At 36.8% G+C, this 26,865-nt stretch overlaps 1 long non-coding RNA gene across 1 annotated transcript in view; it reads right to left on the bottom strand.

Annotated features, from left to right (window-relative positions):
* Positions 1-1,039: 1,039 nt before the first annotated feature.
* 4930515L19Rik (RIKEN cDNA 4930515L19 gene) overlaps positions 1,040-26,865 on the bottom strand; it is a 61,353-nt gene continuing 35,527 nt past the window's right edge. The window contains exon 3 of the long non-coding RNA NR_045440.1: positions 1,040-1,591. This is a non-coding gene — a long non-coding RNA (RIKEN cDNA 4930515L19 gene). The remainder of the gene's footprint in view (positions 1,592-26,865) is intronic.

Here is a 26,865-nt window from a genome sequence, read left to right on the forward strand (position 1 = left end):
ATCTTAGTAGCCAGACTGATTATGACTTGCATAATAGAATCTTCTGCCTTAAGATTCTCAGACATCAGGGTAGGATATAGGCATCAAAGTACACTGCATTTTTAACATTAGGGGCTGCATGCATGAATGAGGAACATTAATCAAATTGCCTGTGACAGGTATGATCTCAGAAACCAAGCTGATCTCCAGATCCAGGTAAGAATACTTACCTCAGTATGATTGTGGGCATGGTCATGGACCATAAAATTCATTAGATTCTCATGAAGCAGCACTCATCATTGCCATCACCAGGATCTCCATCAAAATATTAATAATGGACTCCATTATGATTTATGGTCATAGTATAGAATACTGATATCCATGTAGCTTTTTCTTACAGTTATTATCACAGGCATCCAAATACATTGTATGTTTAACATCAGGGGTTACATGCATGCTCCAGGAACATCAACCTAATTTCCTTGGATAGGTATGATCTCAGACCTTAATCTGATCTCCAATGCTAGCTCAGAATACTTTCCTCAATATGACCTCACATATCACTATGGCCTTCAAAACTCTGCATATCCTCCAGAAGCAACACAGATCATAGCCATCACCAGAGTCTCTTTCAGGAATAATAATAATGGACTCCATTTTGATTGCGTGTCACAGCATGCAGCACTGATCTCAACATAGCTTCAGGTTGCTGGTGCGATCAAATGCCTCAAAGACATCTTAAGTACCTGCACATAGCACTTATTACATTTTGATCTTAGGCAGCCTTACTGACAATAATCTTTATAATAGATATAAAAGGCACTTCGAGTTGAGGGATCTCAGACACCATGAACACTGACTCTGGATCTCATTGTTACTGGTGGCAGCACAGATGTGTTATAAATATATTTCCTTTGTCATTTGGGATCTCTGATGCCATCAACTGTTCTAAAGAAGCAGTAGGGTTCACTCATGGCCTATTTGACTGTGGCAGGAGCGATCTGGGATATACCATGATGTCTATTGTTGGGAATATCAGGGACATCAAGATAGTTTCAGAGAACAGGTAAGACTTTATACAGAAACCTCTAGTGTCAGGATTCAGTGTGACATCAAAATGGAATACTTCTCATAAATTGGGCTAAATTATGGATCACTGACATCAGTAAAAATTCCATTGCTTATTCATCCACAGTATAAACAGGTTGCTATGACAACAACATATTGCCATTGAGCAGTTTGAATTTTATACATAATACTGGTTCTTGGGTACAAAATAGAACACTTCCTTGAATATGGCTTCAGGAGGCAGTATTGACCATGGAATTCAACAGTGTCTCCGCTGTCAACAGGGATCATGGCTATTACAAGGTCTCCATTTGGACATCAACATGGTTAGTTTGTGATTGTGAATAGTCATCAGTTACTTCAACATAGCTTTAGTTTGCAGTTCAGTTCATAGTCTTCCAACTGGACTACTGTAGCAGCACATAACACTTACTTTGACATTGTCTTAAGCAGCAAGATGGACCAAGGTTTTCAACATGGCCTCTTGTATCAGCATCAACAAGGTGTCATGGTACTCTATGGATCACAGCCATCAACAAGATTTCTGTAGAAAACACAGAGTATTGATTGTCAACATCGTTACTGAAGGCAGCACAGATCAGTGATTTCAACATAGTTGCCAGAGGCAGCATGACTCATGCACCTATTTCATATACTTTAACACATGTTACCACAGTTTTAGGTATCTTTTATTGTTGTTAACACTGACAATTAATACATTTTAAAGAATAAATTATCACATCAAAATAAACTATAAACACACAATATGTAACTTTTTATTATTATATACATAATATTAAACAATTTGAACATTTGAAAACTTTTTCTGACAACCAACACTCTAGGTTTTTAAGTAATCTCTCCCCTTGAAGTGATATATCTAGATATTTCATTTCTACCCTTTTATAAGTCTTCACAATCCATACATATATACACCATCTTTGATTCCTTGAGATGATGATAGTTGAGACTTCATCCTTGAGGTTAATTTCTACATTACCCATGGTTTTCAATGACTCCTGAGTGTAACTATGAACTCTATATATAGATAACAATAACAAAATAGAATATCAACACATTTCAATTCATACCATTTGAACACCATATTCACTAATGACAATAATTATAAAAATATATTTGCCTACCAAACTCATAATAAAGACAACTGCACATTTCTACTTAAAATTGATAGAGAAGCCTTATAAAATTAGATTTTAAAAAGAAGTTGTGTAAGGATATGGAAGTCTCTGTTAAGGCAATTCATTATCAACTATTCTTAATTGAGAAAAAAGAAAAAGCGCTTAACTATGTATAGCCTATATAGCACTGGAAACCATGAAATCCCACAAGGTTACAGGAAACTTTATCCACAGTTTTTATTGCTCATTGCCTCCTTCTCTACTTATAAATTAAAAAGTAATAAAATACTAAAAATGTAAAGTTATTTTTTTAATTTCAAAGTTTTCTATCCTTAGAATTTAAAAACAGTTCTAGGTGTTAAAATAAATAGAAATAAAATATTAAAGTTTAATTAATATTTATATAGTATTTAATCCTATTAATTTTAGTAAGTTGAAATATGATTAAAAACTTTATAACTAGTTGGATATAGATGTTATATTTTTGTGTCTATGTAATTTATTAAATATATCTGCTTATGTTCCACTTCAATTTTCTTAGCTGTTCCCTTGTTCACATATAACCATTCTTCAAGCTTTACAATTAATATGTTTCACTTACTTTCCTTTCCTTTTTGTTTCATATGACCTTATAGTGTTTTGTTTTAAGTTCATTTCTGGCAGTGTTCCAGTTTTTCTCTGTTTATCATTTCTCAAATGACATACTAGATACTACATCAAAATCTTTGCCTTTACATCACATATTTAAGGGTATGTTGAGAAAACACTAGGAAATAAGGTAATACAGTAGAGTTCTTGTTGTAGGGAAAGGCCAAAGAATTCAGATAGTGCTGACAATGAGTTATAATGAGAAATGACCACATTTCCTCTGACATTATCTTTCTCTTTATGGCTAAATTTCAGTACAGATTTGAAGAATTTTTCAAATTTAACTCTGGCCAGCACAACAATTGATTTACCTATGATTTTTTTTAACTCCATGACTCTGAAAATTCATAGCACAATGAGAAATGTAAATCGGGGATTTTTAATGTTTAATAACAGAAATATGTCAGAAGTCAAAGAACCTATTATTCTTACCTTATCAACATTTACAAGAGAGTACTTCTATGAAAGTATACTGTATTCTTTAGTTCAATCTTTCTAGCCATTTTTATTTCATTATATTTTGAGTTCTGTGATATTTAACATCATGCATATTTTAATTCTTAATTAACTTGTTTAAACAAAGTGACTATTGAAAAAATAAAAATTGCTGAAAGGGAATTTTCTCAAGTGTTTATGATTATCAGTCTCATATCAATGACTTTATAGTTTTTTTTGAAAACCATGAAAATTTTTTACCCTTATATTTTTAATAAAATAGAAGCATTATCTATACCATGGATAATTGTTTTGAAAATTAACTTAATAATTTCCTTATGTTTAGCTGACTTAGTAAACATTTATTTATAAGACATGTTTTATAGTAGCTAATATGCTAGATTTTATTAATTCATTAATTAACACAGGAATCAATGTACTGAGCACATATGATTAAAGAAGAAAAATTAAAAATAATCTGTCTAATTTAAGAATAATCTCAGATATTGTCATGCAGGAATAACTTGATTATCTTACTTGATACAAGAAAGCCCATCTGAATTGTTTTGAGGACCATTGCCCAGTCCAAACATCCTAGACTACATAAAATGGAGACAGCCATTTAAAAACGTATTAATAGTGTTCTCTGCTTTTGACTGTTTTTGATGTCATGAATTTTCTCAAGCTCCCACTGTTGTGCCTTTTATGTCAAGAAAACAGTAACCTCGAGTTGGGAGCCAAATAAGCCTTTTCCCTCACAAAAAAAAAAAAATAGTAGGTTTTGTCAGAACATTTTACTACCGCCATAGGTAAAGAAAGTGAAAAATCTAGCGCCTGCTCAAGCAAATGATAAGGATTTTCGTTTTTAGGTATGCTGAATCTTCTTACCCCTTGTTTTATACTCAAACAGTCAACAATCTTATCCACATATTTCACAGTGATATTCATTGCTGCTATATTCACAAGAACTAAAAAGTAGAAATAACATAAATGTCCTAACTGATGATTGGATGTGTCATCCATATATAATATGGACTAATATTCATCTGTCAAAAGATGCAGTCAGGAAATTAGCAGGCATATGAATCAAATTTTAAAAATTATACTGAGTGAGTTATCTAGACACTAAAACAGAAAAGTTGCATGATCTTTCTCATCAGAGCCTCCTAGATCTAAATCTTCCAATGTGGGTGCATAACTTGAAGAAACTTGAGAAACCAGTAAAATAGAAAGGAACCATTGCAGGATTAGTAGTTAGAGAGCAATAGACTGGCCAAGAGCAGGTTATAAGTGATCTGACGGAGGACATAGAATAATCAATCAGATTCTAATTAAGCAGAGATATAAATACAGAAGGAGGGAAGAGGGTAAGATGAACTAATGTTGTCAGAAAAAGTCAAAAGAAATCATACTATTAAGTAGCTACATGAATTGCTATAGTCCATATAAGTTGTAAGTAAATGGACATACATAGTATAGGTACAATTTTCTGCTTTTAATTTACCCATTAAAGCCAATGTATGCAATTATCCATGTTTCTTTTCTCTTCTTTTCTTTTTCTTTTTCTTTTCTTTTTTTTTTTTTTTTTTTTTGTTTGTTTCTTTGTTTGTTTTTCGAGACAGAGTTTCTCTGCTTATCCCTGGCTGTCCTGGAACTCACTCTGTAGACCAGGCTGGCCTCAAACTCAGAAATTTGCTTGCCTCTGCCTCCCAAGTGCTAGGATTAAAGGCATGTGCCACCATGGCCGGCATCCATGTTTCTTATTTCAAATTACATAATATTTTCTAATTATGTCTATTTTGCTTCAAATGATAGAATTATATTATCACAACTAAATATTACACAAATATGTGTGATATGTATTCATGTGGGGGTGAATTGATACTATATCCATCTAGCTAAAAATAATCATAGTAGATTCTCACCTATGGTCTATGAACTCCTAAGCGATGGGTTGTGGTCAGATTTGCACTAAGAAGCATAGGTCCTCTTCTGTGTAGTAGACCTTGAGTCCAATTAGAAGCCTAACTTCTACAGAATAGTTGCCTTGATTCCTTATTCTTAGCTGATGGGTGTTTAATTTAAAAAAGAAATATCCACTCCCAATTTTCTCTCTTCTAATTCCTTCATTCCTTCTCTATCCATCTAACACTAACTAGCCACTTCATATTTTCTGTGTTCTTTTAGATAAACCCACAAATTCCATTGTATTAGTTTCCAGTTGTTATGATAAAATACCATAATCAAGGCATCTTACAGAAGGAATAGTTTATTTTGGCATATGCTTTCAAATGAAAAAAAAATCTCTTTCATGGAAGGGTTGTATGCCATCAAGTATCAGGAATAGTCGGACTAGTAGGAAGCTGAGAGTTTTCATTTTTATCAGCACAGAAAATAGAATTAAATGGGAAGTCAAGCAAGGCTCCATATTATCAAAGCCTTCTCCCTCAACATACTTCTTGCACCATCACCATAACCTACTACCCCATTTCCAAACACCATACATGAAGGGGAAAAAGTATTAAAATGCCTAAGCCTATAGGAGACATTTCTCACTTAAACAACCATTTGAAGTTACTGCTATTATTATATGCATGGTTTATCTCTCCAAAAATATAATTTTCCATCACCCAATAGTAACCAAAATAAAGTGGTTAGAGTTCTTAGCTCTCGGTGGGATTTTCTAAAGATCTCTTCCATACATATAGGATTTGTCTGGCTTGGTCTTGCACTGCTCTTGTCCATATAGTTATGGCCATTGCCATTTCACATGTAAAAATGCCTTCTTGTGTCTGGAAAACAGACTTTCTCTGTAGTCATTCAATACCTTTGGTTGTTGCAATCTTTCCAATTCCTCCCCCATGGTGACCTCTGAACCTTGAGAGGAGGGAGAGCTGTTATGGTTTAAGTTAGAAATTCCACCCTTCCTTCCCCTCGACTCGAGACTTGAGCCCCGGGCTACCTTGCCAGCAGAGTCTTGCCCAACACCCGCAAGGGCCCACACGGGACTCCCCACGGGACCCTAAGACCTCTGGTGAGTGGACCACAGTGCCTGCCCCAATCCAATCGCGCGGAATTTGAGACTGCGGTACATAGGGAAGCAGGCTACCCGGGCCTGATCTGGGGCACAAGTCCCTTCCGCTCGACTCGAGACTCGAGCCCCGGGCTACCTTGCCAGCAGAGTCTTGCCCAACACCCGCAAGGGTCCACACGGGACTCCCCACGGGACCCTAAGACCTCTGGTGAGTGGATCACAGTGCCTGCCCCAATCCAATGGCGCGGAACTTGAGACTGCGGTACATAGGGAAGCAGGCTACCCGGGCTTGATCTGGGGCACAAACCCCTTCCACTCCACTCGAGCCTCGGCTACCTTGCCAGCTGAGTCGCCTGACACCCGCAAGGGCCCACACAGGATTCCACACGTGATCCTAAGACCTCTAGTGAGTGGAACACAACTTCTGCCAGGAGTCTGGTTCGAACACCAGATATCTGGGTACCTGCCTTGCAAGAAGAGAGCTTGCCTGCAGAGAATACTCTGCCCACTGAAACTAAGGAGAGTGCTACCCTCCAGGTCTGCTCATAGAGGCTAACAGAGTCACCTGAAGAACAAGCTCTTAACAGTGACAACTAAAACAGCTAGCTTCAGAGATTACCAGATGGCGAAAGGCAAACGTAAGAATCCTACTAACAGAAATCAAGACCACTCACCATCATCAGAACGCAGCACTCCCACCCCACCTAGTCCTGGGCACCCCAACACAACCGAAAATCTAGACCCAGATTTAAAAACATTTCTCATGATGATGATAGAGGACATCAAGAAGGACTTTCATAAGTCACTTAAAGATTTACAGGAGAGCACTGCTAAAGAGTTACAGGCTCTTAAAGAAAAGCAGGAAAACACAGCCAAACAGGTGATGGAAATGAACAAAACCATACTAGAACTAAAAGGGGAAGTAGACACAATAAAGAAAACCCAAAGCGAGGCAACGCTGGAGATAGAAACCCTAGGAAAGAGATCTGGAACCATAGATGCGAGCATCAGCAACAGAATACAAGAAATGGAAGAGAGAATCTCAGGTGCAGAAGATTCCATAGAGAACATCAACACAACAGTCAAAGAAAATACAAAATGCAAAAGGATCCTAACTCAAAACATCCAGGTAATCCAGGACACAATGAGAAGACCAAACCTACGGATAATAGGAATTGATGAGAATGAAGATTTTCAACTTAAAGGGCCAGCTAATATCTTCAACAAAATAATAGAAGAAAACTTCCCAAACATAAAAAAAGAGATGCCCATGATCATACAAGAAGCATACAGAACTCCAAATAGACTGGACCAGAAAAGAAATTCCTCCCGACACATAATAATCAGAACAACAAATGCACTAAATAAAGATAGAATATTAAAAGCAGTAAGGGAGAAAGGTCAAGTAACATATAAAGGAAGGCCTATCAGAATTACACCAGACTTTTCACCAGAGACTATGAAAGCAAGAAGAGCCTGGACAGATGTTATACAGACACTAAGAGAACACAAATGCCAGCCCAGGCTACTATACCCGGCCAAACTCTCAATTACCATAGATGGAGAAACCAAAGTATTCCACGACAAAACCAAGTTCACACAATATCTTTCCACGAATCCAGCCCTTCAAAGGATAATAACAGAAAAGAAGCAATACAAGGACGGAAATCACGCCCTAGAACAACCAAGAAAGTAATCATTCAACAAACCAAAAAGAAGACAGCCACAAGAACAGAATGCCAACTCTAACAACAAAAATAAAAGGGAGCAACAATTACTTTTCCTTAATATCTCTTAATATCAATGGACTCAATTCCCCAATAAAAAGACATAGACTAACAGACTGGCTACACAAACAGGACCCAACATTCTGCTGCTTACAGGAAACCCATCTCAGGGAAAAAGACAGACACTACCTCAGAGTGAAAGGCTGGAAAACAATTTTCCAAGCAAATGGACTGAAGAAACAAGCTGGAGTAGCCATTTTAATATCGGATAAAATCGACTTCCAACCCAAAGTTATCAAAAAAGACAAGGAGGGACACTTCATACTCATCAAAGGTAAAATCCTCCAAGAGGAACTCTCAATTCTGAATATCTACGCACCAAATGCCAGGGCAGCCACATTCATTAGAGACACTTTAGTAAAGCTCAAAGCATACATTGCACCTCACACAATAATAGTGGGAGACTTCAACACACCACTTTCTTCAAAGGACAGATCGTGGAAACAGAAACTAAACAGGGACACAGTGAAACTAACAGAAGTTATGAAACAAATGGACCTGACAGATATCTACAGAACATTTTATCCTAAAACAAAAGGATATACCTTCTTCTCAGCACCTCACGGGACCTTCTCCAAAATTGACCATATAATTGGTCACAAAACAGGCCTCAATAGATACAAAAATATTGAAATTGTCCCATGTATCCTATTAGACCACCATGGCCTAAGACTGATCTTCAATAACAACATAAATAATGGAAAGCCAATATTCACGTGGAAACTGAATAACACTCTTCTCAATGATACCTTGGTCAAGGAAGGAATAAAGAAAGAAATTAAGGACTTTTTAGAGTTTAATGAAAATGAAGCCACAACGTACCCAAACCTATGGGACACAATGAAAGCATTTCTAAGAGGGAAACTCATAGCGCTGAGTGCCTCCAAGAAGAAAGGGGAGACAGCACATACTAGCAGCTTGACAACACATCTAAAAGCCCTAGAAAAAAAGGAAGCAAATTCACCCAAGAGGAGTAGACGGCAGGAAATAATCAAACTCAGGGGTGAAATCAACCAAGTGGAAACAAGAAGAACTATTCAAAGAATTAACCAAACGAGGAGTTGGTTCTTTGAGAAAATCAACAAGATAGATAAACCCTTAGCTAGACTCACTAAAGGGCACAGGGACAAAATCCTAATTAACAAAATCAGAAATGAAAAGGGAGACATAACAACAGATCCTGAAGAAATCCAAAACACCATCAGATCCTTCTACAAAAGGCTATACTCAACAAAACTGGAAAACCTGGACGAAATGGACAAATTTCTGGACAGATACCAGGTACCAAAGTTGAATCAGGATCAAGTTGACCATCTAAACAGTCCCATATCACCTAAAGAAATAGAAGCAGTTATTAATAGTCTCCCAACCAAAAAAAGCCCAGGACCTGATGGGTTTAGTGCAGAGTTCTATCAGACCTTCAAAGAAGATCTAATTCCAATTCTGCACAAACTATTTCACAAAATAGAAGTAGAAAGTACTCTACCCAACTCATTTTATGAAGCCACTATTACTCTGATACCTAAACCACAGAAAGATCCAACAAAGATAGAGAACTTCAGACCAATTTCTCTTATGAATATCGATGCAAAAATCCTCAATAAAATTCTCGCTAACCGAATCCAAGAACACATTAAAGCAATCATCCATCCTGACCAAGTAGGTTTTATTCCAGGGATGCAGGGATGGTTTAATATACGAAAATCCATCAATGTAATCCATTATATAAACAAACTCAAAGACAAAAACCACATGATCATCTCGTTAGATGCAGAAAAAGCATTTGACAAGATCCAACACCCATTCATGATAAAAGTTTTGGAAAGATCAGGAATTCAAGGCCCATACCTAAACATGATAAAAGCAATCTACAGCAAACCAGTAGCCAACATCAAAGTAAATGGAGAGAAGCTGGAAGCAATCCCACTAAAATCAGGGACTAGACAAGGCTGCCCACTTTCTCCCTACCTTTTCAACATAGTACTTGAAGTATTAGCCAGAGCAATTCGACAACAAAAGGAGATCAAGGGGATACAAATTGGAAAAGAGGAAGTCAAAATATCACTTTTTGCAGATGATATGATAGTATATATAAGTGACCCTAAAAATTCTACCAGAGAACTCCTAAACCTGATAAACAGCTTCGGTGAAGTAGCTGGTTATAAAATAAACTCAAACAAGTCAATGGCCTTTCTCTATACAAAAAATAAACAGGCTGAGAAAGAAATTAGGGAAACAACACCCTTCTCAATAGTCACAAATAATATAAAATATCTTGGCGTGACTCTAACTAAGGAGGTGAAAGATCTGTATGATAAAAACTTCAAATCTCTGAAGAAAGAAATTAAAGAAGATCTCAGAAGATGGAAAGATCTCCCATGCTCATGGATTGGCAGGATCAACATTGTAAAAATGGCTATCTTGCCAAAAGCAATCTACAGATTCAATGCAATCCCCATCAAAATTCCAACTCAATTCTTCAACGAATTGGAAGGAGCAATTTGCAAATTTGTCTGGAATAACAAAAAACCTAGGATAGCAAAAAGTCTTCTCAAGGATAAAAGAACTTCTGGCGGAATCACCATGCCAGACCTAAAGCTTTACTACAGAGCAATTGTAATAAAAACTGCATGGTACTGGTATAGAGACAGACAAGTAGACCAATGGAATAGAATTGAAGATCCAGAAATGAACCCACACACCTATGGTCACTTGATCTTCGACAAGGGAGCTAAAACCATCCAGTGGAAGAAAGACAGCATTTTCAACAATTGGTGCTGGCACAACTGGTTGTTATCGTGTAGAAGAATGCGAATCGATCCATACTTATCTCCTTGTACTAAGGTCAAATCTAAGTGGATCAAGGAACTTCACATAAAACCAGAGACACTGAAACTTATAGAGGAGAAAGTGGGGAAAAGCCTTGAAGATATGGGCACAGGGGAAAAATTCCTGAACAGAACAGCAATGGCTTGTGCTGTAAGATCGAGAATCGACAAATGGGACCTAATGAAACTCCAAAGTTTCTGCAAGGCAAAAGACACCGTCAATAAGACAAAAAGACCACCAACAGATTGGGAAAGGATCTTTACCTATCCTAAATCAGATAGGGGACTAATATCCAACATATATAAAGAACTCAAGAAGGTGGACTTCAGAAAATCAAATAACCCCATTAAAAAATGGGGCTCAGAACTGAACAAAGAATTCTCACCTGAGGAATACCGAATGGCAGAGAAGCACCTGAAAAAATGTTCAACATCCTTAATCATCAGGGAAATGCAAATCAAAACAACCCTGAGATTCCACCTCACACCAGTCAGAATGGCTAAGATCAAAAATTCAGGTGACAGCAGATGCTGGCGAGGATGTGGAGAAAGAGGAACACTCCTCCATTGTTGGTGGGAGTGCAGGCTTGTACAACCACTCTGGAAATCAGTCTGGCGGTTCCTCAGAAAACTGGACATAGTACTACCGGAGGATCCAGCAATACCTCTCCTGGGCATATATCCAGAAGATGCCCCAACAGGTAAGAAGGACACATGCTCCACTATGTTCATAGCAGCCTTATTTATAATAGCCAGAAGCTGGAAAGAACCTAGATGCCCCTCAACAGAGGAATGGATACAGAAAATGTGGTACATCTACACAATGGAGTACTACTCAGCTATTAAAAAGAATGAATTTATGAAATTCCTAGCCAAATGGATGGACCTGGAGGGCATCATCCTGAGTGAGGTAACACATTCACAAAGAAACTCACACAATATGTATTCACTGATAAGTGGATATTAGCCCCAAACCTAGGATACCCAAGATATAAGATATAATTTGCTAAACACATGAAACTCAAGGAGAATGAAGACTGAAGTGTGGACACTATGCCCCTCCTTAGATTTGGGAACAAAACACCCATGGAAGGAGTTACAGAGACGGAGTTTGGAGCTGAGATGAAAGGATGGACCATGTAGAGACTGCCATAGCCAGGGATCCACCCCATAATCAGCATCCAAACGCTGACACCATTGCATACACTAGCAAGATTTTATTGAAAGGACGCAGATGTAGCTGTCTCTTGTGAGACTATGCCGGGGCCCAGCAAACACAGAAGTGGATGCTCACAGTCAGCTAATGGATGGATCATAGGGCTCCCAATGGAGGAGCTAGAGAAAGTAGCCAAGGAGCTAAAGGGATCTGCAACCCTATAGGTGGAACAACATTATGAGCTAACCAGTACCCCGGAGCTCTTGACTCTAGCTGCATATATATCAAAAGATGGCCTAGTCGGCCATCACTGGAAAGAGAGGCCCATTGGACTTGCAAACTTTATATGCCCCAGTACAGGGGAATTCCAGGGCCAAAAAGGGGGAGTGGGTGGGCAGGGGAGTGGGGGTGGGTGGATATGGGGGACTTTTGGTATAGCATTGGAAATGTAAATGAGTTAAATACCTAATAAAAAATGGAAAAAAAAAAAAAAGAAATTCCACCCTTAATGCTTGGAAATTAAACACATAGTCTCAAATGGTTAGTGTTGTTTGCAGGGCTGGGATTGGGGTGAGGTAGAAGTATATCATCACTGGCAGAAAGTCAGAGCTAGTATCATTCTACTAATTCCAGGTTATTCTCTCTGCTTCCTGCTTTCAGTTCAAGATATGAGCACACAGTATCCTAATCTAACATGTACACGCAAATGAAACAAAGAAGCAAGCTGATTTAGTCATTCTAACATCCAAAAAAAAAAAAAAGATTTCAAACCAAAACTAAGTACAAGAGACAAGAAATGTCAATGTATATCCATCAAAGAAAGGTACAAAGGGTGATCTTTCATTTCCTAGCATTTATAACCCAAATGCAAGGCACCCATATTTATAAAGGAAACAAATTTTACAAAAGTTTTAATTATACATGGACCCACATGCATTGATAGTGGGAGACTTCAGTACCCCATTCGCAACAATAGACAGGTCATGCAGACAAAATCTAACAGACATTAATCAACCAAATAGATAGAACATACATCTACTGAACTTTTCACCCAAACACAAAAGAATACATTTTCTTCTCAGCACCTCCTGGACCATTATGCAAAACTTACCACATGCTAACAAATTAAATCTCAACAGATAGAAGAAAATTAAATAACCACCTGTATCCTATCAGTCCACTACAGACTAAAAGTTAAACAACAATAGAAATATCAGAAAGCCTACAAAGTCACTATAAAGTAAATAAACTCTCTACTGAATGACTGCTGAGTCAAGACAGAAGTAAAGAAAGAAATTAAAGACTTTCTATAATTCAATGGAAGTGAATGCACAGCATATCCAAACCTATGGAACACAATGAAAGTGGTGCTAAAAGAAAAGTCCACAGCAGTGATACAGAAAGAATTTGGAGAGGCCTCAGACTAGGGAATTAACAGCACATCTGAAGGCTCTACAACCAAAAGAAGCAAACAAGCCATACAGAAGGAGATGGCAGGAAATAAGCAAACTGAGTGCTATAATCAACACATTAGAAACAAGAACAGTACAGAGAATAATAATAATAATAATAATAATAATAATAAACACAAAATACCAGTTTTTGAAAAAATCTACAAGATAGACAAGCCCTTAGCCAAACTAACTAAAAGACAGAGAGAATTTCCAAATTAACAAAATCAGAGGCAAAAAAAACCCTAACAGAAACCAGAAAATCATGAGGGGCACTTTAAAAGACTGTGATTCATCAAAATTTTCAATTTGACATTTATCAACGTTAAATAGTGATCAGATAAACAATTTGAATAGGACTATAACCTCTACAAAAAGAAGTAGTCATTAAATGTGTAACAATCATAAGAGCTCCAATGAGATAGTTTTATTACAGATTTTGATCAGACTTTCGAAGAGGAGATAATTCCAATACTATTCAAATATATTTACAAAATACAGATAGAATATTTTCAAATTCATTTTATGAGGCTACAGTCACCCTGACACCCAAACCACACAGAGATCCTACAAAGAAATAGAATTACAGACCAATTCCTCATTAACAGACATGCAAAAATACCCATAATAGAATACTCACAAACCAAATACATATTAAAGTCATTCATCATTCATTATGGTCAAGTATGCCTCACCCCAAAGATGGGTTCACATACAAAAATCAGAAACATAAGCCATCATATAAACAAACTGAATGATGAAATACATGATCATCTCATCAAATTCTAAAAAAAATAATAATAATAAATAAATAAATAAATAACATTTGAAAAACATCCAATACCCTTCATGATGAAAGTCTGGGAAAAAATTGGAGATACAAGGACCATATCCAAATATGATGAAGACAATTTACAGGAAGCCAATAGCAAAAATCAAATTAAATGGAAAGAATTTCACATGAATTTCACCATAATCAGGAACAAGAAAAGGCTGTCCATTCTCTCATACCCATTCAATATATTAATTGAAGTTTTTGTGGAAGCAATAAGAAATCTGAAAGAGACCAAGGGGATACAAATTGGAAATGAAATCAAATTATTGCTTTTTGAAGATGATATGATAGTGTACGTAAGTGACTGCCAGAATTCTACCAGGGATCCAGTAGACTGATAAACATCTTTAGTGAAGTGGTTGGATATAAGATTAACAACAACAACAACAACAACAGAAAAGATAAGTAGCCTTTTTACACACAAATGTACTGAGACAGAAATTCAGGAAACAACACTTGTCAGGATAGCCACAAATAATATAAAAATGCTGGTATAACTCTAAGCAACTGAATGGATGACTTTTATGACAAAAACTTCAGGCCTTTGAAGATAGAAATTGAAGGAGAATTCAGAAGATGGAAAGATCTCCCAAGCACATGGGTTGGTCAGATTAATTTAGTAAAAAAATTGTCATGTTACCAAAAGCAATCTACAAATTCAAAACAGTTGACATCAAAATTCCAACACAAATCTTTACAGATCTTGAAAGGAAAATACTCGGCTTCATATGAAAACAAAAGAAAACAATTCAGAATAGCTATATAATCTTGTATGATAAATGAACATCTGGAATATTTTTTTCTTGATTTCGAACTTTATTACAGAGCCATAGTAATAAAAACTACATGGTATTGGTATGAAAACAATCAGGTTGATCAGATGAATTAAATTGAAGAATAGACAGGAACCCACACACCTATGAAGCCTGATTTTTAATTGTAAAAAGCCAGAAATACACATTGGAAAAAGGAGATCATATTCAACAAATGGTGCTGGTCTAACTGGATGTCAGCATATAAAAAGAATGCAAATTCATCCATACCTATTACCTTTGACAATACTCAAGTCCAAGTAGAAAAAATACATCAACATAAAACCAGGTACACCTAAACTAATCAAAGAGAAAGTGGGGATTACTCTTGTCATGTTACCTGGCACAGAGGATATCTTTCAGAACAGATCATCCATAGCATAGTCATTAAGTCCAACAATCCGTAAATGGGATCTCATGAAACTGAGAAGCTTCTATAACACCACCAAAGAGACAAAAATGGTATCCAATGGAAATGGAAAAGATTTTCACCAACCCAAAATCTGACTGAGGGATGATATCCAAAATCCATAAAGAACTCAAGAAACCAGATAAGAACAAACCTAATAATCCAATTGAAATGAGTTACATATCTAAATAGAGAATTCTCAACAAAGGATTTCAAATGGCAGGAAACACTTAAAAAATGTTCAACATCTCTGGCCATCAGGGAAATGTGATGTAGAACTGCTTTGCAATTACATTTTACACCTATCAGAATGCCTAAGATCAAAACTCAAGGAACTACACATGGTGGCAAGGATTTAGAACATGAGGAACATTTTTCCACCATTGCTGGTAGAAGTGCAAATTAGTACAGCCATTATGAAAATCAACATGATGGTTACTCAGAAAACTGTAAATTGTTCTAACTCAAGAAACAGCTATACCACTTTTAAGCATATGACCCAGTTTATACTATGTGACCACTGGGACATTTGCTCAAACCTCTTTATTGCACCTTTATTCATAATAGTCAAAATCTGTAAACAACCTAGATGTCCCTCAACTGAAGAATGAATAAAGAAAAAGTGGCAGATTTAACCAATGAAATAACTACCCAGTGATTAAAAACAATGACACCCAGGATCCATCCCATAATCAGCTTCCAAATGCTGACACCATTGCATACACTAGCAATATTTTGCTAAAAGGACCCAGATAGAGCTGTCTCTTGTGAGACTATGCCGGGGCCTAGCAAACACAGAAATGGATGCTCACAGTCAGCTATTGGATGGATCACAGGGCCCCCAATGGAGGTGCTAGAGAAAGTACCCAAGGAGCTAAAGGGGTCTGCAATCCTATAGGTGAAACAACAATATGAACTAACCAGTACCCCCCGGAGCTCATGTCTCTAGCTACATATGAATCAGAAGATGGCCTAGTCGGCCATCAGTGGAAAGAGAGGCCCATTGGTCGTGCAAACTTTATATGCCTCAGTACAGGGGAACGCCAGGGCCAAGAAGTAGGAGTGGGTGGGTGGGGGAGCATGTGGGAGACTTTTGGGATAACATTGGAAATGTAAATGAAATAAATACCCAATAAAATAAATAAAAATAAACAATGACACCCTTAAATTTGCAGGTAAATGAATGGGAACAAAAGATTATAGTGAGTGATGTAGCTCAGATATAGAAAGACAAGCATGGTATGTATTCATGTATAAGTGGACATTAGCTGATAAGTAAAGGGAAATCATGCTTCAGTTCTCTGACCCAGGGAGTCTAAGTAAAACAAGGAAGGCTCAAGCTGGGGAGCCTCCAATCTTCCTGGAAATTAAAATAGATTTTGTACGTAGATTTGAGGCAAGTGGGGAAGAAAATACAAGGATTAAGGCAGTGAGTGGGAAAGGTGGAGGAATAGAGTACTGGGAGATATGACTTGGGGATTTGGGAGATGAAGTGTAGTCAAAACTTTCTGTAATCTATGAAAGTGACCCTAGCAATGTCTTATTGTAATGACAGATATGGAGCCTGAACTGGCCATCTTATGTAACCAGGCAAGGCTCCTAGTAGTCAGTATGGGAAATAAAACCAGTCACAAATCCTTTGGCCTAAAATCTGCCCTGCCTACAAAATGTGCTCAGGAAATGGAGGCCCAGAAATTTGGGTCTGGTCCAACATAAGGCCCTGGACACAAGAGAAAGCTCATGTCTGACACTGATTGGATGGCCAGGATTGAGAAGCAGAATAACTCAGAAACCAAGGATAGAGTAAAATACGGCTAGCAAAAAAGTCAGTGAAAGGATTTCTAATGGTATTCTGCTATATTGATAGATTGGCACCTAGTCCAAATGTCATCAGAGAGACATCATCCAGCAACCAAAGGAAGCAAATGCAGAGACCCATAGCCAACATTAGGAAGAGCCAGCAGATCCCCACACAAGAGGGGGAAGGTAGAAGTATAGAAACTACAGGGTATGAGGAAACTACTAGAACACAGCCCACACAATCAACTAAGCGTGGCTGATAGGGGTTCACAGAGCTGGAGGGACAAACATGGACACTGTATGGGACTGAGCTAGGTCTTCTAAATATACATTATAACAGTTGTGTAACTTGGTGTTCTTTGCTACTCAAAACAATTGGGAGTTCAGTTGTCTCTGGCAACTGAACCTGCACCTGGGACGCTTTTCTTGCTGCTTGGTTATCATATTCAGTTGTGATATGACGGTTTGTGCCCAGTATTATTAAATATTCTGAGGCCATATTCAGTGATATCCCTATGAGGCTTCCATTCTTTTGAAGGGAAAAAACAGGAGGAGTTGATCTTGGTGATAGGATGTGTGGGGAGAAACTGAGAGCAGTGGAAGGATGTGAAACTATAGTTGGATGTAATGTATGATAGAAGAATAAAAAAAAAATAAAACAAGCAAGTAAACAAGCAAAAAAACAAAAAATGTGAGATATTTGGCAAAGAATGGAACATTGTAGGGTAGATATAATAAAAATATGCTGTATACATGTATGAAATTTTTAAAGAAGTTATGCATAAGAATGGAAAAAATGTTGAAGTAATTTAGAAAATATCGTTGATGGTAATCATAAATCTGTTCTCTTAAGTCATACTCATTCATATTTGGTACAAAATAGATTATTGCTATTCCTTTTTGGAATGATATATGTGACTTTTGTCTACACAATTATAAAACAGTTAAAATAATTACCATTAAATCAGAATTAAAATAATTATATTGAATATTGTCACTAAGCTGAAATATTTAAAAATTATAAGTTCAGTGATCTACAAATTCTGAAAATTAGATATAAGAAACTAACATTAAAAGATCACATAGATGTAAAAAATAAGTTAAGAAAGACAATTCATTTGAAGAGCAAAGCACAAACGATAACAAAAAACAGAGATTAATTTTATTACCGATTTAAAACTTTAGATTAGATTGCAATCTCTTAACACTATAAAGAATAAAAACAATGTTATCAAGTATAAATAAAATGAAAAAATATGGAAATGACATGATTAAAATATGCATTTATGTAACATTTATCTTAACATAAAGTTACTTGTTTTGAAAGTAACATTAATATATTTTGTAACATATTTTATAAACCTCAAAAATTAAGTAGGACATTCAAATTATTCTACTGCTATTTTAAAACCACAAAGGACATCATCAATAGGACAACGATGCAGCCTACAAAATGGGAAAAGATTTTTATCAATTCCACATCCCATAGAGATATAATATCCAAAATAAAGAACTGAAGAAATTAGATATTAAAAAACAAATAATAAATTTATAAATTGAGTTAAAAATCTAAATGGATTATTTTCAGTAGAGGAATCCCATATGCATGTGAGACTCTTAAAGAAATTGCCAATTCTTAGCCATCATGGAAATGCAAATCAAAACTAAAATTCCCTGTTACATGTGGAAGAATGGCTAAGATCAATAACACAAGTGACAGCTCATGCTGTTGAGGATGTAGATCTGGTGGGAGTGACTACTTATACACGCACTATAGAAATCAATATTTAGGTTCCTCAGAAAACTGGAAATTGGTCTAACTCAGGACCAAGTTATACCGTTCCTGGGCATATACTCAAAGAACACTTGACTGTACCACATGGGCACTTGCTTAACTATATTCATTGTGAATTTATTCATAATAGCCAGGAACTGGAAATATCCTATACATCACTCAACTAATGACTGGACAAAAAAATGTGGTATATTTATACAATGGAGTATTACTCAGTGATAACAAAAATGATATGACATTTACAGGCAAATGAATGGAACTAGAAAAGATTATTCTGCGTTAGTTAGCCCAGACCTAGGAATGTATACATTGTATACATTCACTTATAAGTGAATGCTAGGTTTTAAGTAAATGATAATAAAGCTAAAATCTATAGACCCAGAGAGGTTAATTAGTTAAGGATGAAGGATATAGGAGAGAAGCATGATTCTCTTTGGGGAAGAGAAGTAGAATAGAAGTACAATGGTAGCCCTACCTATGGGTAGGCTAGGAGCAACTCTGGACTGGAGTGGGAGAGATCAGTTTGGGATGGATGGAATGTGAGGGATCAGTGTGGGGAGAGAAAGATGAAATTGGGGAGGCAAAATGTGGAAACGTGAAGCAGTGAAGATATCCTGAAATCTATGAGTATGACCATAAAAGATGATCTAATAATAGAGCATAAGGTGTTTGAACAGACCATCTTTTGTATTCAGGCAACAATTCCAGTGGTAGGACTGTCTTACGTTTGATTGAGTTATGGGCAAGGGAGTCCATTGGAGATCTCTAGACAACCCAGGCTGATGCTAGAACAGTGACTGTGAGCTCCATCATCAAAGGCAACTTCCATGTAACTCATTGAACATACAGAACTCAAGCTGGAGTGGTCTTGGAACATTCACCCTACATTCTAGTGTCTTTTGTGTGAGAAATTACACTGCAAGCTACAAAAAGAGAAAACTGAACACAAACTCAGTCACAAAAATTTCCACCTATAACCTTTGCTATGTGAAAGATGTGCTGAGCCAATGGTAACACAAAACTTACAGGAGTGAATAAATAAAGAAAAAATAATAAAGAAATGGGGGAATAAAGAAAGGAAGAAACAAAGAGGGAGTAGTGGAGAGAGTGAGGGAGAAAGAAAGGAAGGAAGGAAAGAAGAAAGAAAGACGGAAGGAAAAAACGAAAAAGAAAGAAAGAATGAAAGAAAGAAAGGAAGTAAGAAAGCAAGCAAGAAAGAGAGAGATAAAGAGATAGAGAAAGAAAGAAAGAAAGAAAGAAGAAAGAGATAAAGAGATAAAGAAAGAAAGAAAGAAAGAAAGAAAGAAAGAAAGAGAGTGAAAGAAAAAAATAAAAAGAAGGAGAAAGGGAAACAAAAGGGGCGAATACATTAAAAAGGAAGAGAACGGACAGGACAGGAAGGGAAGTGAAGGGAAAGGAAGGGAGAAGGTAAGTCAAAGAAATTGGGCAGAGGCAGGCAGACCACTGAGTTCAAGATCAACCTGGTCTACAGGGGATTTCCATAACAGCCAAAGCTACACAGAGAAATCCTTTGGAAAAACAATAGTACTAAATATATACTACTATTTTGATGGATAAGTGTTTTGTCCAGATGCCACCAGAGAGGCTTCCACTATGCAGAGAGTTTATGTTGGAGGGCACCATCAGGTTCCTACCCTTGAAGATTAGGGAATCCCACAGAAGAGGGAGATGGACAAGGGAATGGTGGACACCAATAGAATACTGGCTCACAAAATCAACTAATAAGGGCTCATGTTCGCTCTCAGAGACTGAAACAGCAAGAATAGGGCCTGCGTAGTTCTGCACCAGGTCCTCTGGATATTTATGTGTTATGACATCTCTCTTGGTGTTTTGTCAAACTTCTAAGGATGGGAAGTGTATCACCAATTCTTTTTCCTGCTCTTGAGACTTCTCCTCCTATTGGGTTGCCTCATCCAGCCATGATATAATGAGGGCTTTCACTTTCATTGTCTTATTGTGTCTTGTTTTGTCCTGTATGCTTCTTATCTCTAGAAAGGCTGTGCTTTTCTAAAGAGGAAATAGGAGAATAGATCTGAGGGTGAGAGAAGGTGGAAAAGAGCCAGGAGTGGACAGGAAACTGTGCTTACAATGTACTGTATAAGAGAAAAATCTATTTTCAATATAAAACACAAAATAAAATAAAATAAAATAAAAGAAAAGAAAAGAAAAGAAAAGAAAACAGCCGAAGAAAGAAGAGAGACTTTTAATTTTTTCAACAATAAAGTGGTATATAAGTCCTTTTATTTTACTTCCTGTATACAGAAAATACAAGAGCTTTAAAAATGCATGGATTAAAATAAGTGTAAGATATACTATAATTTATGCTTAATACTAAATAGGCATATTAGTCAATATACAATTGTAGAGTTGTAAAATTGTATATTTAGACCAAGGTTACAATTTCGTGTGATTTGGGGTATCTTCTATTATTTTTCCTTTGTTCTATGGTAAACATTTAACTTCACTGCTTTGCTTTGTTGGATTTAGTTTTTAGTATTGTATGTTTGAGGATAATTTGGAACTTAATTATGAGGTTCATCTTGAATGGGACAGTTTTGTTTTTCATAGTAATACCTTTTATAATTTGAGGCTCACACAACTATGGTAATAACAATTACAGTCTGTGTCAATAAAAAAGTAGTATAATGGTGTTCCTGATTGCTGCTTTTGTAAATTCACCTATTATTATGGGAACAGGTAGAAGTGTTCTTTTTATTACTATACAATAGAGAAGAAACACAACTGAATGGACTGAAACAATTTTCTTGCTAAGCTATGTATTCTATAAATAATGTATACCTTTGATATCCACCTTTATAAACATTTATTTTAGTCCCCTTTGACAAACAAGCATGATGTTTGTCTTTAAGTTTGCTGCACTGCTAGCAGGAAAAAATAAATTCATTTAATTGAAATTTTAAAACAAATATAATGAACATTTACCAACAAATAATATGAAGAATTAAAAATTCTAAGCCTTGGTTTGTTTGTTTTTTTTATAAGAAATTTTAGACATTCTCCCAGGAAATAAAAAGAAACATAAAGGCTCATATACCATGACCTCTCTTGTCCCAGGAACAACCTCATCATTCAATCAACACAATTAGTAACTACATTCTAAATATTTATCCTTATCCACACAGATAAGTGTAGCTCTCAGCCCTCATCACATAAATTTCCTTTAATAACAGAGAAACACAATTACAGGAAAATGACATCCAATCAAAATGCAGGGAATACATGATCATATTGTACTCAGCCCCAAATCCTACATATAAAACACAACTTTGGAACCTAAGGTCCAGAGAATATCATAGAAGAGGGAGAAGAAAGATTGCAAGAGCCAGAGGAATAGGAAGTGTGCTATGAGGTTATGTCTCCTAGACATTTTGGGGAGGCTAAACCCACAAACTCTCAACAACATGGCTGCCTAAACAAGACCTGAAATACAACAATAGACATCCTTTCATGAAAAAGGCAGTTTTCATGGAGCCCTAACCATAGATAAAGCACTTGAGGCAACTAGAAATGCTGAGACTGGGATAGATAATCAGAAGAACTCCCACAATAACCTATTCAGTGCCAAATGCTCAGACCTGAAAGTGTATACATGCAAGAAGATGGCAAGTACTGAGCAGGATGTAAGTCTATAGTTAAGAACACACACACACACAGACATACACACACACACACACACACACACACACACACACACACACCAATTAAAGAAAGAGCATCCAGGAGTTTGAAAGAAAATAATAGGGGGGGGGGTCATGAGAGGGGTTAGAGGTAGAAAGGGGAAGGAGAAAAGTTAAGCAACTGTAATATCACTAATTGAGAAAATTCCTTACAGCTGGGTCTCATGGAAGCATTTCCTCAACTGAGGCTCCTTTCTCTTTGATAACACAAGCCAGTACACCATAAATATAAACTATATAAACTATAAATATGAACTATATTTGCTATTTCCTTCTCCCATTGTTTGAGTTTTTACTAGCCTCAATTATTTTCTTGGGGGCTTTGCTGCTGCTGTCATTGGAGATGGTCAGAGTCCATGTACTTCAGGCTTCAACATGGATCAGCAACTGTCTAGAAATCCTCCAGATGTTAGGAAGGCTGACACATTTCATGAACTGTGGGATTCTTTTGGAACTACCTAGTCGTTAGCTATTCTAGACAATACACTTGAGGAAATGCTTCCATGAGACCCAGCTGTAAGGAATTTTCTCAATTAGTGATCAAGAAGGAAGGGCCCAGCCTATAGTGAGTGGTGCCATACCTGGGATGATGGTCCTGGATTCTATAAGGAGGCACGCTGAGGAATCAAGGAAAATCAATCCAGTTAGTAGTTCCTGCCCTGTGTGGTTTCCTGTCCTTACTTCCTTTGGTGATTAACAGGAATGGGGAAGTATAAAGTGATAAATCATTTCCTCCTCAACTTGCTTCTTGGACATGGTATTTCATTGCAGCAATAGAAAGCTTTACTAAGATATATGGTTTCTTACTGGTTTAAGTTTTAAACAAGAGAAGTCATTTTGTCTCAGTAAAAGGGTGGTTGTAGGCCCAAAATACTAAAAATTGCCCTAAGAGTCTCACCTTGAAAAACAATAAATCTTATTAGTTATGATAAGCCAATATTCAAAAAGATATATTAAAATAAAATATAAATATTTTAGGAAATTAGTATTATATCACATACTCTATATCAGGTGACATCCTTCCTTCACTTAATGGATACTAATAAATTGCCATGCCAGAGCCTGCCTCTGTAGTCTGTCTGATCTAATTGTGGATTTCTTCACCTGTGAGACTGTAATACATATCCACATAAGGAGCTGATACTTCACAATTACAAAAAGACACAGAATAACTAAATATAAGACTATTAAATCTATGGTGGGATCAAATATGCTGGTCAATATTTGCTTTACAAATTACTTATACAACTATACTTAATATGTGCTTTACTTAGAGGTTCATTGCTATGATGAAATATCATAACCAAGGCAACTCTTATAAGGGAAGACATTTAATTGGGGCTGGTATTCAGTTTTAGAGTTCTATTTTCAGCATGGCAGAAAGAATGGCAGCATACAGGAAAACATGGTGCTAGAGAATAATAGGAGATCTACACCTTGACCTAAATGCAGCCAGGATAATGTTCACTGCTGGGAGACAGAAGGATGCTCAGAATTCTCCAGGCCAGATGTGGGAATTTCATGAGACCACAAAGCTCTGTCTCCATTGTAATACACAGTAACAAGATTGCATTAACATGGCTACACATAGTCCAATAAGATCACATGTCTGATTATTGCCAACTTTGCATGGTCCAAACATATTCAATCAGATTCCACACCCTGGTACCCATAGATTTATCCAAAGACATGAGTATATGTGGGTATAACTAGCCATAGCATAATACATAATACATTATATACAACACTAAAAGTCCCCATAGTCCCCAATGTTTAAAAGTTCCAAGTCTCTTTTAAGATTCAGGCATTATCTTAATTGGAATCCCTTATAAAATTAAAGTTAAATTGTAGATCACAAATTCCCAACATCACAGGATAGACAGTAACATTACAAAATAACATGGAAAGGAAGTATTGGATGAAACCAAGACTAAAATCAAGATGGACAAACTCTCTGTATCTACATTTCCAGTGTCTATCCTCATTTCAGCTTTGAAAACAATACAACACTTCTTTTTCTTGAACTGGTTATACTCTCTGTTAGCAGCTTTATTCAGCAGGTATCCAATGGGGATTCACAGATGATCTTCTGCGATCTGCCAAAGGTCACTCCTTTCCAGCTCTGCCCTATGTATCATTCTAGGCTCTAGCTTACTCCACTCCACTGATGATCCTATTCTTGGTGGTCATTTTATGGTACTGGCATCTCCAATACACTGGGGTCTTTAGCTGCAATTAGGCAGCACATTCACCAATAGCTTCTCATATGCTGTCTTCAAGTTGGCAAGCCTCAATTTCATTGCATAACTACTTAAGTCTGGGACTTCAAATGCCACTGGGGTTGCACCATCTCCAATGATCTTTTCTGGATACTCACACTGACAAGCATCAACTGTATTCCTTGACCGGTTCATTCCATGGAAACCAGTACTACCTGGTAGATCCTTACACATTACCTGGCTGCCAGAACTCCTGCTGGCAGGAGTTCTTTCTCTGGAATACAGCTTCTTTTTTCTCTCAGATAACATTTTGCAGAAGATTTCACCTCAGTGATGCTAGGCTCTTCTTAATCACTGGCAAATTAGCTCTAGCTAACCAAAATCAGTTGTCCTCATAATTTGTTCTATTCTTGATTCTAAAGGCTTAGTGATATGTCTGAAGTTGCCAAGTTCTATTGGTTGCTGGTGATGGAACATGCTCCCCCCCAGTTCAATTACATTTACACAATCTTCCTGTTTTCAATGAGTTTCCCCAATACCTAAGTTTGACTATCATGGAGTAAACTAACTTGAATCAGAAATCTCATACAAGGGTGTTGTGATTAAAGTTGTATGCCACTATACCTAGACCTCAGCTTTTGTTTACCTGGAAAGTGTTCTGTACCAAGCTGGCAAAGAACTCAGAAATAAACTTGCTTTTGTCTCCTTAGATTAAAATAGGTACTACCATGCCTGAATGTAAGCTTTTCATGGTGAATATGCTTCTAGATCCTAATTAAAAACGTATGTATTTCCAGGTCATTACTTGGATCAAAATACTGTGTTTTACAGCCTCAAGATCTGCATCACAGGTACACCCTCCATTCTGAGAAAGTAGTTAATTCCAGATATAGTTGACCACTGAGAATAGCTATCACAATCCACTGCTTGTCAACTTTAAACACAATCATATCTCCTTATGTCCAAATAAGAACAATAGCCAGGTCATAATAATGCCTAACATGATGAAACTTTCCACTGGATCACTGTAAAAGCATAAACAATAAGCTTATCTAGGTGGAATCTTGCCCAAGGTCACCACTCCCTTAATTCCATTTAATATCATCTAACACAGAATTTAGCTCCATTTCACTTCCTGGTTCCCCATTTTTCTTTGAACCATACATTTTGTACTTTTCCTTTCTCAGTTTGGTACACTTGATTAAAACCTGCCCCATGAGATTGAACCACTGGAGAAAGTTGAAATGAGTTGGCTTTGAGAACTTATTTCTTAATGTAACTATTCTAAATCTCTTTACCTTACACTCAGTCAAACTCTACAGACAAGGGCAAAAAGCAGCAACATCCTTCACCAAAATACCATGAGAATGGTCTCTAAGCCACATACTAAAATTCTGTTCCTCTGAAGTCCCTTGAACCAGGCCTCTACAATTCAAATCACTGTCAGAACCACTGTCTTCCGTGTGTCTACTACTTTGGCCCATTGAGCCCAACTTAATCCATACTACTGCTTTCCAAAGTCCTAAAATCTACATTCTTCAAATCAAAACCATGGTCACACCTATGCCAACAATACCCCAGTCCCTGGTACCCATTCCTGTTTTAGTTGGTTTCATTACAGTATAGAGTCTCCATCACTAAGACAACTCTTTTATAGGAAGACATTTAATCAGGGCTGGCTTACGGTCTCAGAGCTTCCTTCTGTTATCATCGTGGTAGAAGGTATGGCAGCTTTCAGGATGACAGGGTGC

This window comes from Mus musculus, chromosome X (genome assembly GCF_000001635.26).
Source record: "Mus musculus strain C57BL/6J chromosome X, GRCm38.p6 C57BL/6J".
In the NCBI taxonomy this organism is placed as follows: Eukaryota; Metazoa; Chordata; class Mammalia; order Rodentia; family Muridae; genus Mus; species Mus musculus.